This window comes from Denticeps clupeoides, chromosome 17 (assembly GCF_900700375.1).
Source record: "Denticeps clupeoides chromosome 17, fDenClu1.1, whole genome shotgun sequence".
Lineage (NCBI taxonomy): Eukaryota > Metazoa > Chordata > Actinopteri > Clupeiformes > Denticipitidae > Denticeps > Denticeps clupeoides.
Genome location: NC_041723.1, coordinates 7,354,721 through 7,367,525, shown reverse-complemented (window position 1 = coordinate 7,367,525; position 12,805 = coordinate 7,354,721). Strand labels below are relative to the sequence as shown.

General features: G+C 42.7%; 1 pseudogene; it reads right to left on the bottom strand.

Annotated features, from left to right (window-relative positions):
• Window positions 1-9,945: 9,945 nt before the first annotated feature.
• Window positions 9,946-10,050, bottom strand: LOC114767574 (uncharacterized; annotated as a pseudogene).
• Between the last annotated feature and the right edge of the window lie 2,755 nt (window positions 10,051-12,805).

Genomic DNA, 12,805 nt, shown 5'->3' with positions numbered 1-12,805 from the left:
TGGGTAGCAGCCTTCATACAGCAGTTGCAACATGAAATGTGAAAGTTTCAAAATAGAAAGTTTCAATAGAAATAGAAGAATTAGTCCAGAAAGCAGGCATTGATGGGGTTCTGGGAGATAATATAATAATATATCATCCTTTATTATATATTATTATATTAAAGGTTCCCTATTAAGAAAATTTCAGCTCAACTTCTATAGGAGGTTTTCCTCCTTGTCCCGCCCCTCTCCTCCTCATTAGCATTTTTAAGTGTCAGACACCGAAATGGCACAAAATGGGGAAATCTCATAGTGTGACTTGATAAAAGTGACTGTAGATCTGCACCATAGCTGAATTTTAGAAAGAGACTTTAGATACAGTATTAGGGAATTACTATAAAAGCATAAAAAAATCATAATAGGGGACCTTTAAGCACACTTAAATGAAGCAAGATATTTTTATATTAAGCACTTTATACTAAGCATTTTATATGAACATTATTCCCCTGTTGATGAAATTTTAAAAAACATTCTATGCATCCATGTATTATGTTAAACGGCATAATGTATTATTATGTTTAAAAAAAACACACTGTGTCAGTGTGGGTAAGAAATTTGAAATCTGACAGAAGAAGCCAAATCAAATTTCTATTTATACCATATACACATTTCAGCATATATGTAAATATGTATTTTGACCCTTCACTAGTTTTGTATTTGACACCCTGGACTAGGATGCAGCATCAATTTTATTTACAGAAGATTTCAAAAAAGTAATCAGAGCAGAATGCTCTGCTGCTTGCATGATTAATAATAAATAACACATTCCATATTTCGATTTGTGTTATGTTAAAGTGACAGAAACAGTAAATTGAGTTTACTAAATCACCAATAGCATCATGGTAGGAAGGTTTAGAGCAAAGTGTTTTGCTCCATTAGAAGAAACAACATGACCTTGGCTACTCAATTCAATCACTAGGTGTTCCCCTATCGAGCACTCTATGTTTAGCCTGGTCTGAAGACATGCTATCGATTGTTCTGGCTGCTAAATGAGTGAGGGACGTGGTTTGTTCTGAGAATTCTTTCATGGGATTAGACCTTAGATCAGAGGACATGGCCGCCTAGGGAGAACTGAGTGCAGCGGTTCAGGAGCACGAAAAGCACAAATGAGCTGCTCACATTTTCCTCTCACACAGGACATGAACAGTGTTATTTTTAAAAGGTGATGCATTGCGTTGTGATGCAGTTGCGATGCAGGATTGATTGAAGTGAATGTTCCGTGCTTCAAAGGCAATTAAAAAGACACCCAATGGATTGTGGGGTGGTTCAGTTGGAGAATAAGGCGGTGCTAATGCCCATATTTGTACTACAAAATACCACAAAGCGCAGCAGGCATCTGTGGGAGAGGTATATTGAATAAATGCTTGTGAATAATTTATATTCACAAGCCTGACTCATTTTAGCAGAAAAAAAATGTTGTATAGTTTGTATAGATTATTGATACGCAAGATGTTTTTTGTGCACATTGATGTAATTTGGATGTCGACATTGATATGCCTAGATTCAATTAGCCTTCCATTTATTGTAGACAGGAATAAAGTCTTTTGAGGATTTAAACCTGGGGCAGTGGTGGCCTAGCGGTGAAAGGAGCGGCCCCGTAATCAGAAGGTTGCAGGTTCGAATCCTGATCTGCCAAGGTGCCACTGAGCCCCCACCGTCCCCACACACTGCTCCCCAGGCGCAGCTGTCATGGCTGCCCACTGCTCACTCAGGGTGATGGGTTAAATGCAGGGGACAAATTTCACTGTGTGCACTGTGTGCTGTGCTGCTGTGTATCACATGTGACACATCACTTCACTTTAACTCATCTGTACAATTAAGCAATAGAACTAACACTGAAAAACTTATTGATTATTAATGCATGATTATCAATGCATGAAATTCTAATTGCAGTATGTAGAAGGACACAGGTATGTATAGGACAAGGCAAAGCCTAATTTCATAGAGCTGAACTAATCCTCAGGAGAGAAGAGGATTGATTAAAGGTGAAAGATAAAAAAGTGAAGTGATTGTGACACAATGCAGCACAGCACACGGTGCGCACAACAAAATGAATCCTCTGCATTTAACCCATCACCGTTAATGAGCACTGGGCAGCCACAAAAGGTGCCCGGCGAGCAGCATCTGGCAGCTTTGCTCAGTGGCACCTTGCCAGTTCAAGAATTGAACCCACAACCTTGAGATTACAGGTACACTTCCTTACTCACTAGGCCAACCACTGCCCCAAAACATCCATCAACCTCTGGTTCATGGGCCCAGCATGCTCCCGCTGTACAACTCTGCTATTCATCAACTAAGACCGGATTCAAACCCGTCTCTGTTTTAGGATTAACACTCGTAATTCGTGCTGACACTGTTATTTTTTTTTTTTTTTTTAACAGCGCTGATATTTACTGTTAGTTGTTATCATGACTTCAACCAACAACCACAAATTCTAGAGTAAGTGGACATAAAATCTCAGATTACATTACCGAAGATGCAACAGCATATTCAGTGCAGTAACTGCTGCATGAACAGAAAGAGAAAGACAGTAGGGTGCTGTTTTGAATTACCCCATAACAAAACACTGTAGTTATTCATAAAACACCTCTGGAAAAAAACACATCGCCACAGCTATAATGAGCTTGATGTTTGATGTCCTTTGCTGACATCTACCTGCAAGGCATTCGAGACTTCACTCAGTGAATGTCAATGATGGGGCAAAATTACCCCTCTGCATATGAAGCGTTTTCCTGGTAGCAGTGGTGCCCATCGCAGGCGGTGGTGTTATTTACGTTCCCTGTTTGTCGAGCGTAGCATGTCCCTGGGAATAAATGTTGGCCTTGCGTATGTGTTGAATGTCTATGCCTTATTTCCCCCCCCATATATTTACTTTAAATGTTTGTATTTTGTATTTCCCAGAGAGCACTGGTGCTAAGGTTTGATAAAGATAGGCCTGAGGGTCTCATTATTTTATGTTGCTTTTTACTGTAGACAAGAAAGGCAGGCCGTACGGCTCATACCGTCTGAGAAACTGGAAGTGGGCAGAGTTGGCCTGCTATCACTAACAATCAAGCTCCTGCGAAATGTCAGTGACCTGAGGGTGCCGGAAGCGGCAGGGGAAAGTATAAGTAGCCTGAGATTGTCCTCAGAAAAGTGTGAATTATGGAGGCCCTTTGAGCCAAGTGGGTTTGTTATCTTCTGCCAGTCATGAATTGGGTGTTTCTTTTTTAGTCTCTATTTATTTATTTTGCCAGATCCCCACTAATGGGAGTGCCCTTCGGTTTGTGAGGAATTGACAAAGCATAGCTAACAATTAAGTATGAGTGGATCGATGTGGGGGTTAAACGGCAAGTCCAAGCACAGTGGTGCTGTTTTTTATCTGAAATGTACAGTGGGTACAATGCAGGGAAAGCTGCAGAACCAAAGCAGGGTTGATTCATGCACATAAAAAAAGAGCGGAGACTGAGGGCCGTGCTGGTGTGGAACCACGGCAGCGCAGCTGTTAGAAGGAGGTCCACTGCAGCAATTCAAGTGGCGTGACATTTTCTCCCAGCCCAGGTACTACATCACTGTCTCAGCCGCAAAGTTTCCATGCTGGCTGAGATAAAGTGGATGGCTTTATCAGGGGATCTGCTTCAGAGCCTCATGATATCTTTTCGATTAATTGCGGGTGCAGCAGATGTAAGGGTAGTCACCTCTGTTTAAAATAATCCTGAATACTCTAAAGACCCTGACAAAATCTGCGACCAGGGACCCCAAGCAATTATCCCTTTATTTATTTACTTATTTATTTATTCAGAAATGTATTAATCAGAAATACAGAACATAAGCAGCGTCAGTTGGGTGTATTTGAAGCTGCGTATGTGTTTATGTGACCATACTGGCCCTCCCATCCCATGTAGTGAAGCATCAGTGTGTCTCCAGAGAGAAATGCAGTAAGGAAGAAAAACATTTTTCACATACCTGTGTCTTGATTTGTCTACTCATTGTGATGCATATCGTTAGGCCCCCAAGGCAAAGTGTTGAAGGTCGTGTCTTTTTATTTAATTTATCTTTTTTTATTTATTTTAGGAGAAAAGATGAAACAACAGTTCATGAATTTATTTTGAAAGATGAAGTATAATGCATTCTGCAGGTACTGTGTTAGCATCCTTCATTTTCTGTGGATTTTATTCCTCGCATCATAATCCTTTCAGATACAAGGTCAGTACAGTAGGGTTCAATGAACAACACAAATGAAATAATCCAAATATCTAATTAAGTGGACGTCATTAAATATCTAAATGTAGGTTTGTACAATCTGCTTGGTAGAACATTGGTCCAATTAACTCAATTTCAAAGGAAATGTATTGGCAAAACATTATTAACATCAAATAAAAGAAAAGAAAAGCCATTTTGGTGGCAACTGCTCAGAAATGGTCTCTACATGAGAAATGGTCTCATAACCTGTGCTGTCAAGGCAACTCTGCTGAGCCCCCATGAAATATTTTTCTCATCACGCGCCTTCTGTTTAAACGGGGAAGTGTCTCTAAAACCGTCTCACTCACAGCGCCGGCCATCAAAATACTGTCTACCTCCCTCCAAATACGTCCAGCATGGATGCATTGAATTACATGAATAATTTATAATGGTGCATGTGGGACATCAAAGGGAAAAGGTGTATTTCTAATTTTTAACCATTTTCATTTGTGCTTGTCGATTTGTGAGTGAGTTTCCTGAAAATGGCACAGAGTGAAAATCGGATTGCTGAGGACCACTTTACCTTAAGGCCATTTTGCCACCCATGGCCTGCTTTTAATAGCAAGGTCAATTACACAACAGGAAGGGACAAGGGACAAACACTGTGTCCGCTGCAATGATTGTTGAGTGGGCTATAGGTGACAGCTAATAACACAGTGTAATTTAGGTGTCATTTTCAACTAGAATGGGCTGCTTTATACCTTTGTACTGGAGAAAATAAAAGCCCCATGAAGTGTACATATTTGTTTTATGTACAGGGAACCTGGTGGCTTTTAAAGCACATTAAAGGAGAGGCATGCAGGACAATGTGGGAATCTGGGAATTTTACAGCTGAGCACAACACGAATGTCATCTTTATAAAAAGACCTTAAACCGCCAGGTCAGCTGCCGCGAACTCCTTTCTTATCCACTTGAACCCAGACCTGTCATCGGGAATGTCAGTGCCTGAATTTTCAGTGGACACATTATTTGCAAATTTGAAACAATACTTTTACCATATACCATATGCACATTGAACAATCGTTGCCCTGCTAGACCAGCATGCAGTGGCCATTTTCTTCAAATGCAACCTGTAGATCAGTCCAGAGAGCAAAAGAAGCAGACACATATCATAACACATCCTCCACAGGCTCATACAGTAGGAACAACACATGATGGGAGCATCACTCCATGAACCTTAATATGAGTAAATCTGGATTCTTCATATGGTCTTTTTCCACTGCTCCAGAGTCATGGTCAAATCATGGCTCTCTAGTAAACTAATGGCCGTATAGTGGTTTGCTTTTACTTTCACTATTAACTTTGCTCTTTTATGCTCTTATAAATAACTTTTATTTCAGATTTGTGATAATCCAAGATACTTAACTATCCAGACTAAACAGTTCTTCACAAAATTTTAGATGTTCTATTTGCTTAAAATGGCTTTTCTGAATCAGAGTGAAATAATTTCCATGACCATGGGATGTGATGCATCTTCCATGTGGTTGTTGCATCATTTAAGATTGAAAATTAGATCTTGTTACTCTATTCTTTTGAATTCAGTGTAATTATACAAGTTCTGTATAATAAGCATTTTCTCATTAGTATTAAGAACATCTTTAATACAAAGCATACTGGAACATCAGGTGAATGAGCACAACATTTTAATAAACATAAAATGAACGGTAAAATGTAAAATGTTAAAATGATAACTTCAGAGAAACATGCAGCATCACGGGAAGTGCATGCATCCTGCATTTTGCCCTGCTACTAAACCCGAAGCAGCTGTGGCTGATTAGAACCCAGCACACATGTCGCCTGATGATCCAGGGGCACCTAGGCTGCACACAAAGTGTCATGGTCTATTCATCAGTTCAAGCAACTAAATTCTATTCTGAACAATATGAAGCAGAGATGTATGATGCATTAGTTGCCCACAAAAAGAATGAGACACTTGACCATCAAATCCATTTTTGTTCGTTGAACATCACTATTGAAATAACTTGGCTGTTTCTTTTTGCACTGCATCCGTGGCATGAGAACTTTAGCCACTGTTGCCAAGTCTATTCTAGACCTTAGTCTTTTTAAGGTATTAGTAGCCTCATGTTCAATGAACTCGTCAGTCAAACAGCTAAGGTCACAAATTCATTAATTTTAAGCCCTCATGCTATTCTTGTGTCCTCAATCGTGACACTGAGGGACTAACCCAGTAAGAGCATCAGCTAAACAAACAGCTGATCCCTTTTACCCTCTGTGCAAACATTTAGGTGTTTTAATGTGGACTTATTCATCAGCTTGTCCTCTCACGTCCTGTGGGTGATGTGGCCACTGCCCTGGGCCTGAGTGAATTTCAGTCCTTGTCACAGCCCAAGCAGGCGTTGCTGACGGCCCGGCGCATGGCTGCTCATGTCACTGCCGGTTTGTGTGGCTGTGAGGCGGATTAGGAGGTGACATCGCAGCATCCGGGGCCGCAGGATCTTCCTCCCAGCTTCCCTGCTGGATCTGTTCTACCTTACCTGTCACAGTATCTCAGTACCTTCTCCCCAACCGCCCCCTTCCCCTCATCTAGAATTCCGGTCCTCACCTGACGGGGCCGCAGCAGGGGCCTCCTGCCATCTGGCCTCATCTGCATGCCGACTCACTGGCAGCCAATGAGATGCTCTGGAGGGGTTCTCCATTAATGTTTCAGTCTCCAGCGACTGACTCCAGTAATATCTCAGGCAGCGTGGCTACGGGAGCTAAAGCGCTAAATTGCTGTCAGGAGATGCTCTGTCGTTCTGCCGACGAAAGCCCAAAGATCAGCGGAGACCTGCAGCCCATGTGAAAATAATTTCTGTCAGTTCGACTTAGACAAAAGAGCACATGAGAGGGGCTTAGCTTCGCCCATTCGCTTCGCTATTGCATATTTCCCTTTAGCGTCTCATGGTGGATGTTGCTTCCTTCCAAGACATTATCCCACTTACTGTGAAGTGTTTTCTTAAAGGGAAACACCTGCATGGCTGAGGCCAGTTCATAAGTGTTTGTTAAGGAGACATCTTAACAAATGAGCTAGCTTGCTGGTTAGCTGCAGCTAGGAGAGGACGAACTAGCTGGACCATATACTTACTTTTATTCATGATTATACAAAAGATGTGCTGTGAAAACATAATGATTTTAATGATCGTGACTCAAGAAATCCGCAAGGCCTCTTAAATCTCATGCATTGACCTTGAGACAGTTGAGCAGCAGCTATCATGCAATCAAAAAAACAGCTCTCATTATATTCCAATTATTACACAGATGCGCTCACTGAAGAGTGCAGAAAAGATGGAGTTCAGACTGAGTATGCATGTATTAACCTTTGCATTTGAGTGTTTCACAGATTTGATGAAAAAAAAAGAGTATTCTGTAATTGTGGGTAACAAAGGGGTCAAAGGTGAGGTTTTGACAAATCCAAAACTTGAGGGCAGCAGTACATCAAAACCAAGGGAACAAAGAATTTAATCAGATTAACCTAGCTACTAGGTTAGATAACTTAGCTCACTTTTTTCAATTCTTTAGCAATGATAGAAAAATTAAATAAACATTAACCTATTAAACATGCTAAGTTTTTTAGCTTATGGTATTTTAGTTGATTGTGTTTATAGTCTCATGTCCAAAAACAATTGAACCAGGATAAACTGAAAAACAAGCATATAATTTCCAGGTTAGCATCTCAATAATAGCAACTAGCAAGCCACGGGATGCTATCCTGTCACGTTCCCCTCTAGCTCAGGTGATTTTTACATTTACATTTACAGCATTTATCAGACGCCCTTATCCAGAGCGACTTACAATCAGTATTACAGGGACAGTCTCCCTGGAGCAATTTAGGGTTAAGTGTCTTGCTCAGGGACACAATGGTAGTAAGTGGGATTCGAACCCGGGTCTTCTGGTTCATAGGCGAGTGTGTTACCCACTAGGCTACTACCACAGGTGATGAATGGAGGACGCAGGTAGAAAAATGAGAATGGCGTATTTATTTTCAACTCAGGAAAAAAATGAAACGACAAACAATGGCCTTTCTTGTAGTGCCACGCCTCTCCTCAAGAGGTCTTGTTGTAGGATCCTCAGCGAGGCCCTCAGTATGAGAGCCGAAGATCACCCTTGTCCTTCACAGGCCTCGAACCGGTGTCTCCGGGAGCTACGGCGTGGCAGAGCTGTAGTGAGACTAGAGGGGAGATTTGAGTTCCTGTCCTACCGTGGGGTTCACAGTCACTGCCATTTAAGGACAGCATGCGGTGCAGCAAGGAACTCTGGTTGTGTGAGGGGTATATGTGACCGTATGTCGCCCCCACTTCCGCTCTTTGTGTCCACCAGATGGCGACCCAGCAGCAGAGCCGAACCCCATGGACTCCTCCTGAGGGGAGGAGGGCGCCATAGAGCGCCATAGAGCCCCCGGGTAGGCATGAGGACCCAGCTAGGACAGGCAGGAAGAGGGCCTGCTTGTCCCAACGGACGCAGAAGGGGCTAGCCGGATGGTCTGGCAATGCCCCCCCCTTGGCACCAGGGCCGTGCAGCGAGAGGGGCTGCATAGTTCCAGAAGGCAACAGCCTGGGGTGCCTGGAACAGTCACCGGAGGCTCCAGGACAATCTTACTGCGCCGTGCAGGGGGTGACACAAGACGTGTCAGAGGGGACGTGTGGAGACAGGGCCCGCACGTACCCAGATGGATCTGCCCTGATTATTGTGTGCAGGTACGAGAGTCCAGGGCCGCCATGGGGGACCATGCCGGGGAGCCAGGCCGAGGGTCCGGGGCCGGCATGCGGGACCACGCCGGGGAGCCAGGCCGAGGGTCCGGGGCCGCCATGCGGGACCACGCCGGGGAGCCAGGCCGAGGGTCCGGGGCCGCCATGCGGGACCATGCCGGGGAGCCAGGCCGCAGGGCAGGAGCCCTGTGGTTGCCACCGTCCGCCCCGCCACCTCCACTGATGGTACTGCTGGTGCTCCGAGGACGTAGCCCTTGGAGGGGGGGCTCTGTCAGGATTCACGTCAGCTGTGCTCAACACCGGTGGCCAATCCTGACGGCGCATAAATGCCGGATATTTCCGCCCCTTCCAGGTCTCTGGCATTTTCGTGAACTTCATTTGGCAACAGTGTGTATGTTTGTAATTTGAGTTCTGGCAATCGCCACACGCCTACGGGTTAGTTTATGTTCTTTATTTAAGTTAAATTGTTTTCGGCCACCGCGCCATTGTTTCTTTGTGTTTATTGTTTGTGTAGTAATAAAACCCCCTTCCCAACATGTCAAACCTCTGCGCTTCCTTCCCCCGTAAGTCCGTAGTCATGACATATCCACTACATGAACTTCGCTTCGACTTCTGTAACTGACCTAGCAAGAGAGCACCTTTTTATATTAAAATTATTTTTCATTATTTGTCAAGAAAGGTGTCAAGATGATGTCCAGATTGGTGTTCTACAGCCTTAAGACTTAGCTAAAGTGTTCAGAAAGTGCATATGAGGTGAAGTGATTGTCATTGTGATACACAGCAGCACAGCACATGGTGCACAAAGTGAAATGTGTCCTCTGCTTTTAACCATCACCCTTGGTGAGCAGTGGGCAGCCATGACAGGCGCCCGGGGAGCAGTGTGTGGGGACGGTGCTTTGCTCAGTGGCACCTTGGTGGATCGGGATTCGAACCGGCAACCTTCTGTTTACGGGGCCGCTTCCTTAACCGCTAGGCCACCACTGCCCCCAAAAAATTCTCACATTTGGAGAATTCGCAGGGGTCAGCACAAAGTGCTGGGTGAACCGCCTTCTTGATCACGGTATCTCCCCTGCCAGGTAAGTATATTTGTGTACATGCATATTTGCTTTGTCGTCACACCATGAGACTGGCATCTAATTTCTCCCCAGCAACTCTCATGTCATCAGAAAATGATGATGTATGTGTCTGGTGTCTGCAGGTATTGATTGGGCGCAGTAATACGAGGTCTGTGGATCACATTCGATCGCGAGAAAGACACCGCTTTCCCCACCGCTTCACAATTACTCCAGTTGGCCAATTTCTGATCAATACCCATCCATCATTTGAACAAAGAGTTTGGCTCACGACTCGCATATTCTTTATTTTCATTTTTACACTCTGTCTTCCAGAGGCATCAGGTAAGAAGGGAAAGAATTTCTCAATTCGATTAAAAAAAAAAAAAAGACAGTGGCCTTTTTATCTTAAAATGCAGGAGGGGAGTGTTTAATTCCCCCATGTGTTAAATGGTTCAGAGGATCAGGTAGATTTTTTAAATTAAATTTAAGGGAAGAGAGGTCAAGACAATCTTCTGTGGTCAACTAAATATTAATCGGGCTGACCCTAAATCTGCAAAATGATTAATTGGGTAGTGATGTGCATATAAATATATTTATGAACTGTGAACACATTTGCACATCGGCCATGACAAGACGTGGGAACCTCTGGGTTGGAACTCATATGGTACTCACCCCTTGAATGCACAAAACACTGAAATTGTTGTGTATAGTTGCAAAAAATGTCTGTTTTTCAACTGTTGTCGCCCTTTTTTCTCTCCTCCTGGGTGATTTATTTGCCTTACTGCCCGTCAAGAGAATCTCCAGTATTAAATTTTCCTGCCTTTCCACATTGATTAGCAGATCAAAAGGCTAATTTGTTCCTTGAGGAGCTGTGCTTAGACAGTTATTCCCAGAGAGTCGCGAGGAGCTCATCCATAAAACACATGTGTCACTTGTGTCACTTGCTAAATCGCCATTACCCATTGGCTAATGCGTCCCACAATTCTGGACACATTGCCCACAGGCAGCCCTCCGGAGTGTTTGCTTTCCAAGTAATTAAATGCGTTCTGATGGATAACCTTGTTGAGAGGCAAAAACTTAAGGTAATAATAATCCAATTAGATGTTTTATCAAGTCAAAGTAACAAGAAAACAAGCTGTCACATAGCCTTTTAAATAGCAAAAGCCATAATAAAAGAGAGAGCAGGCAATATGGAATTAAAGCTTGCCACAATTGATCCCAGACTTTTTCAGGGTATCTGGAGCGTTGAAGACTGGTGGGGATGAATACGGATTTCGATTTCTTTGTGATTAACTCTTGTCAGTCAAAGAACAGGGTCTTTGCAAATTCATAGGTGTTATGCTGGAGTATCTACATTTATTTATATATGTAAATGAACAAATAACTCCATGTTTTTTAATTAACAGAGTTAAATAATCAATAATTGGCCCTCATACTGTGAGCGAATGCTGACTTGTGGGTTAAAACTATATAACGTGTAAGCAGTTCCAATTACATATTCAGAGCATAATATATTTTATGCATAATAATATGATGCTGAGGTGGGCTTGACCCTGCCCAGGATACACCCAGTGTCCTGGGATTGGCTCTGACACCCGCGAACCTGATGTGAATTAACCGCTTATAGATAGTGGGCAAGTATGGACAAAGAAAAGTTCAACACATTATGAATTATCATAATGAAATTTCTTCCCATAGCATATTACAGTTAGAAGTATTAAAGCTGCTGTGTACGTACTGGGTCATTATGGGCCTGGTGAAAAATGTCACCTTTCACTCTCAGCGAATGTGTGGTGAAGGCTGACTGATGCGTGTTCCTTTAATAATTTAGAGCAATGACCGTGCACCCATGCATGTTCCATCAAGCCACCATCACCATCACCACAGGGAGATGGCAGGTCACCTTTATCTAACGCTCACTCAAGGTTACAGATCCAGTAGAGTTCCTCTCAGTCCTCCCCACCCTTCATCACTTCAGCAGACACCCTTTTATAACCAAATAATTTTTCTTTTCCGCAAACAACTTCAGAGTTTTTAAAAAGGCTGCTTGATTTATAATATGCAGATTTTTTTTTTAGACATTAGGAAGTTTTAGCTTCGTTCTAGTTTGACATCACCTTGAAGTCATTTCATCAGTATCTTTTTCATTCTTTAAACTATGAAGATAGTCTATCAAAGGCTGTAGATAGTTACGCTTATTTAAAGAAATTATTTAATTCTCTGTTTATGGTCCAATCATAGTGCTTCAGGGAGCAAAGGCTGGAGACACTGAATTATTATAAATGCAAATTCCCATTAAGAGCCCTGTAGCTATATTGAAAGGTCCTCTCATTGAGATAATTACCACCTCTTTGATTACCTTTAAGAGAGGAGATGGAAATAAAAACTCATAAATAATTCAAATGAGAAAAATGCCAGAGAGCACGGTCTTATCTGCCAAAGCGATAGCAGCAGTAGCACCCTGAGGTGCAGCGGATAGTCTTTAAGATATACAGGTGGAGCCATTAGATGTGATGCAAGTTCATTAGCCCTCTTTTCCTCTTTTTTCAGCTTTGGAACTACTTTGCAAACCACGTAGCTTGATGTAAATGCTTTTTTTCTCCATAATTCTATGTGTGCAGTAAACTGGTGTCAGAGAGAAAGGATTCCCTTAAACGGATGCATATTTAAGCATTAAAGGTGAGGGAAGGGATGGAACTGCCCTGCATCAGTATCCTGACAGATGCAATTATATCATCCCAATTCCTGAATTCAACATTGTGCATTATAACCTTGCAAAAAAAG